This window comes from Lactuca sativa, chromosome 8, assembly GCF_002870075.4.
Source record: "Lactuca sativa cultivar Salinas chromosome 8, Lsat_Salinas_v11, whole genome shotgun sequence".
In the NCBI taxonomy this organism is placed as follows: Eukaryota; Viridiplantae; Streptophyta; class Magnoliopsida; order Asterales; family Asteraceae; genus Lactuca; species Lactuca sativa.
In genome coordinates this window covers 161227735-161233734 of record NC_056630.2, presented here as the reverse complement: position 1 = coordinate 161233734, position 6000 = coordinate 161227735, and positions in this window count along the sequence as shown.

The window sequence follows — 6000 nt, the reverse complement described above, 5'->3', positions numbered from 1 at the left end:
CTTTGGAATTGTCAAAGCCAAAGGACATTATTGGCTCGAGCCAGAGAATAGTTGGCTCATCAATTGCACACCTTTGAAGCGAGTCTTTTGTCCACACAGGAAACATAGAATTTTTCTTCTCTAGGAGCTCTGCCTCCTTTCGCTTCAGCTCTAGCTCAGCTTGCTGTTTCTTGGTGTTTTCTTCCGTTTCTTTTTCAGAAGTGTTAACCTTCTGGACGGGTTTCTTGGGAATCTCGACATAGACATCATCTTCATTGTATGTGTCGTCTTCACCTATTTTCTACTTCTTTTTATCTTTGTTGCTGACCGAAGCTTCATTACCCTTCAGTTCAACAGATGGTTTTGATGCAAAAGGAGGAGGTTGCTTTGACACTTTCTCTCCCCCTTGTTTCGGTTGGACCCTGGTCACCGGAACACCCTCAATACGGCTGAGAACGTCCAGTGTCGGTCTGAGCTTGTCCACCAAATGACGTCTGACAGTGATAGTGATGATCAGATCATGAGCCTCAATAAGATGAAGAAGGATGGAGTGAACGTCTGCAACAGAACTCCTAATCACCTCCCTTTCTGACTTGAGGTCATTAATCTCAGCATTAGCAGTACGCAGCTTGTGTGTTTGCAATTTAAGCTGGGTTGTACGTCTGTCGAGCTCATCCATAATCCGATTTTCCACTGCTAATTCTGCCGTTGACATTAGCATGGAGCGTTTCATTGGCTTCTTCAATGGCTTGGTGTGCCGCTTCAAGGTTCGAGCGCTCAGATTGAAGAGACCTTTGAAGATTCTCTACTGAAGCGTTGACAGTTTCAACATTTTGGCAGCAGAGGCCTGCAAGGAGTCTAGAAATAAGTGAGCTTCTGAAACTAGCTTATTGACTTTTGCGGTCGCATCCTTGCACTCTTTAGTAGAGGCATCAACAACGAGAGAAGCCTGTTGACATTGGGAAGTGGAGACTTCGATAGCCTTGGCTACATCAGATAAAGTGGCACTGCGTTCGGTGACGACCGAAGAGAACAAGGCCTTCAAAGCTGCTTCAGAATAGGCACCAGAGGAAGAGGATGAAAGCAGTTGATCAAGCTTTTCATTTACTGCCTTGAGATGACGTTTTGTAACAGACTCATCGTCATCATCATCACTCTGTACTCGATAAGGACTGAAATATGTGGAATCAAATTCCAAGTCCTCACCGCCTAAAATAGCGGTTGTTTCAGTAGATGGTGTGGGGGATAAGGGTTTTGAAGAAGGTGGAGGTTCGGTTGTGATAGGAGGTTCGGTTACAGGTGGATTGGGAATAGTAGAGTCATGTTTTGTGGTAGTAGTGGTAGTGGTTGTATCTGTGAAAATGGGAGTGGGAATAGGAATTGTAGTGAAAGGTTGATAGGTGGTAATTAGAGAGATAGGAGGGATAGAAACTGGGATGGTAACAGGAAGAGGTGAAGGAGGAGAAGAACGAACCGGAATTTCAGGAGTAGGGGAGCGAGGCGGAGTGTCACCTCGGCCCGAAGCCTCTTCATCATAACTTTCGCTCTCAAATTCTGAAGGAGGAGTGTTCTTCTGCTTAGGAGGGACATATTCTGAATCCGAATCACTGGAGGATTGAAGAATAAGTCTCCTAGCGGGCTTCTTCTGCTTTTTCGTTTGAGCCTGAGAAGTAGCAGCTTTATCAGATTTCCGCTTCTTGAGAGTTTGCCCCTTGGTTGGTTTAATGACCGGTCCCTCTTTCTGTGTTTCAGGCTTTTTACCCCTCTTGGCTGGCTTGTCAGCCTCTTCAATTGAACGAACCATAGCCGGTGTAAGTTCTCTTGGGCCAACAGATGGACGCATCCTGTACTGTTGAAGAACATTACTCGATGTTGAAATACGACTGAGCATTGCTTCAAGAATAGATCCAATAAACGAAAACTTTGTTGGGTCAGTCACGATGATTTTTGTCGTATGAAAAATAGCAATGGATGAGAGCAAGGAGTCCGCCATTATTGGAACACGACGGCGATCCATTGCCCAGTTGGTAATAAGAGACCAGAAACGCCCGCATGAAATCTCAAAATGCCTGGATGAAGAAACCAAGCTTTGAACCAACTGCTGCCAGATAATGGACCCATAATCAAGGTTAAGTCCATTTTACAACCAATACAGCACCGTCATGAATGACTTGCTTGCACCATCGGAGCCAGCGCTTCTCTCAGATAGTCCCTTGAAAAATAGCGTGAAAAGGCCATTCCATTGAGGAGGAAGGCAGGACTTCTTGAACTTCGTAACAGTGGTTAGGGTTTCGGTATACCCCATCTGATAGAACATAGAGAACAGTTGACCAGTTGTAATGGAATCAGGGTTTACCAGAGATGGATCTTGAGAAAGACCAATTAGGGCACATAATCGATTCTTGGAGATGGAGGTCTTCTCATCGTGGAGTTCAAAATGAATCCGTTCATTTATCTTGTCAAAAAATGCAGTAGAGTAGACAAGAGACAAGCACGACATGGGAACCACTTCAACCTTAGTCAGTGGGTTGACGAGTGGTGAGTATTTGAGACACTCAACCACATACATCATATAGGGCTCATAGATGAATGGAGTGAGATCAATGATCAGGTTCTGTTGGGGTTTGATGGTGAGAAGTGGTTGACGAACTGAGGTATCGTGAACGGATGATGATTCTGCCATTGTAGTTGCTTGGAGAAGATGATGAACAGTTGCAGAGAATCATCGGCTTTCTTTGAGAGATTTTTGGAAGTGATAAAGGTTGAGAGAGTACCGTTCCAATTCCTTTTATGCGTACAAGGAAGAGAGAGAGAAAAATCCAGTTGAAATCTTGGATTATCTCAAAAATAGCGTCTAAGTTGATGGGTGAACAGTTGGCATGCCGAAGATGACGCAGGAGAGAGAAAAGACATTTCCCTTTTACACGACCTTTCATAAAACTCGCTTTTTCAAAGCGCCAAACCGTTTGGATAGTCGTTGAGTCAACTTCCACTTTATCCCAATCGTTTCTCCATATGACGTTTGAATTGCGGCAGCCTTAAGCATTTTAATTATCATTCTGAACAAAACTAGAATTTGGAAAATTAAGAATTTTCGTGCATAGGGTGTAAAAGATAAAGAAATAAAATGGGATTTTAAGGATTATCTGTGATGTCGTAATCAGACATAAAACAATTGATTATGGGCAAAAATCACTTCCTTCAAAGTCAAGAGGGACATTGAAGTGCCTGGTTGGTTTCCCATTGAATAACGATCAATAACTTGTTGAGAAGTTTTGAAAGGCTTCTTTTAAAGGTTAAAGAGGGTGGCTTTCACTTCAATTCATAATTTCGATACTTAACATAAGACCAAAACTGAATGAAGTACTTGTGATATCATTGTGATCTGTTGAACAAGTAGGTAGGATAAACTTTATGGTGATGAGAGAAGAATAGAAATCTCAAAAAAAAAATTTAAACTGGATCTTTTAGGATTAGAGAAGCCTTGGTGAAAGGCAAATTCATAAAGATCACGCAAAAGAAAAAAGAGATTTCACTGGGTAACAAGTAAGATCTTGAATTTTTGAATTCACCGTCAATTCATTAGTGGTGTTGAACTTTGGGTTTCACTTAGTACATAGTGGCATGAAACTAAGATCATGAACGCATATTTTGTATAACCATAAACCTCCGTGGTTAATACTGAGAGTCTTAGGGGTTATATTGGTGAAACGAATTATAATGGAGAAAGGTGATGGAGATGGTATAAGAAGCGAATGTACCTCTGCTTTTAAAGAAAAAAGGACCAAGCAGAAAACTCTAAACTCAATTTGAGTAGAGTAAGGTAGCTCATGATTAGAGTGAACTTGATAGCCTGGATTGGGAAAACATGATTGGTATACATCATGTTATTAAGGCTTCACTCAAAATCAGTCGAGGCTTTAGTCAACATACAGCAGCATGCTTCTAGGGACTCCTAACTAATAAAACCATTTACCTGCGTTAGCTTTGCCATCGAGAATCATACTTATACAAAAATAAAAAAAAAATGTTAGATAAAAAAATAAATAAATAAATAAATATTTTTGGGTTTTGTGAAAATTGACCAATTGAACGAAAAAGAAGAAAATAAGAAAAAAATATTTTTGGGATTTTATAAGTAGAAAAGAAGTAATGAAAAGATGTACATAAGAAAACAGTTGAAATGCCTTAAAAACGAACAAGTTCAGAAGGACCGAACCCGAAATAGACCGAATGTTCGGTTCATTTCGGTTCATGGTCGAACTTCACCTGAAATAGACCGAACCCGAAATAGACCCGAACGTTCGGTTCATTTTGGTTCGCTCTATTTCGCTTGTAACCTTTATGGAAGCGAAGGAAATTTCGGTACAGACTCGGCTTGCATCATTCCCAGGCCTTGTAGAAACTTATTGAAGCTTGCTTCGGGTAAGGCCTTTGTGAATATGTCTTCCAGTTGATCAGTCGTTCTGACGAAGTGAATCTCTACGTTACCATCTTCGACGTGATCCTTGATGAAATGGTACCTTAGGGCAATATGCTTAGTCTTCGAATGTTGCACGGGGTTGTGACAAATCCTAATTGCGCTTTCAGAGTCACAATATAGTGGGATTTTCTTCATGTTTAGCCCATAATCCCGGAGTTGACTTTGTATCCATACGACTTGAGATGTACAGGATGTTGCAGCAATATATTCAGCTTCTGCAGTGGATAACGAAACACATGTCTGTTTCTTTGATTGCCAACTGACTAATTTACCGTCGAGAAATTGACATCCTCTGGTGGTGCTTTTACGATCCAATCCACAGCCACCCAGACCAGCATCTGAAAATGCTTGAACGAAGAATCCGGAGTTGGCTAGATACCATAGGCCGAGAGAGGAGGTTCGCTTCAGATAGTGAAAGACGTTCTTCACGGCTTAAAGATGAGGTTCTCGTGGGTTAGCTTGAAATCGTGCACAGTAACAGACAGAGAACATGATGTCAGGTCTACTGGCTGTGAGATACATCAGAGATCCAATCATCTGTCGATAGAGTGTTGTATCAGCTGCTGTTTTTTCCAATGATGGTGTGAGTTTAGTTCCAAAAGCCATAGGTACTTTCACTTTAGAGTCTCCCATCATTCTAAACTTGGTTAGCAAAGTCTTGGTATATGCTTCCTTATTAATAAAGATGCCTTCGGGTCCCTGTCTAATGTTCAATCCAATAAAAAAATTAATTGGACCCATTGAGCTCATCTCAAATTTAGTTTCCATTAACTTTCTGAATTCAGCTGTTAAGCTAGGATTCATGGAGCCAAAGATGATGTCATCAACATAAATTTGGACTATCATAAGGTGGTTACCTTCTCGCTTACGAAAGAAGGTTGGGTCAACCGAACCTTGTTTGAATTTAGACATTTTTAAGAAGCGTGTGAGAGTTTCATACCATGCTCTGGGAGCCTGTTTGAGGCCATAGACAGCTTTTTCAAGGATATAACAATGATTGGGATACTTCTCGTTCACGAATCCTGGCGGTTGCTCAACATATACGGTTTCTTCAAGTTCACCGTTGAGGAAAGCACATTTGACGTCCATTTGATAGACTTCAAAGTTCTTGTAAGCAGCGTACGCAAGAAAGATACGAACAGATTCCAATCTTGCCACATGAGCGAAGGTTTCTTCATAATCAATTCCCTCTTCCTGACAATATCCTTTGACCATCAGCCTTGCTTTGTTCCGAATGACATTCCCCTCTTTGTCCATCTTGTTTCTGAATACCCATTTGAGACCGACAACCGAATCATCCTTTGGAGTTGGAATGAGACGCCATACCTTGTTTCGTTCAAACTCATTTAACTCATCCCGCATGGCTTGAACCCATTCTGAATGATCGAGAGCTGAGTTGACAGTCTTTGGTTCAATTTTAGAAACGAATGAATTGAACATGCAAAACTCGACTTTTGAAAAAAGTGCAGCTTGTTTAACTTTGATTTGAGAGCGAGTTAACACCTTTTCTGAGGATTCCCCAATAATTTGAGTTTGAG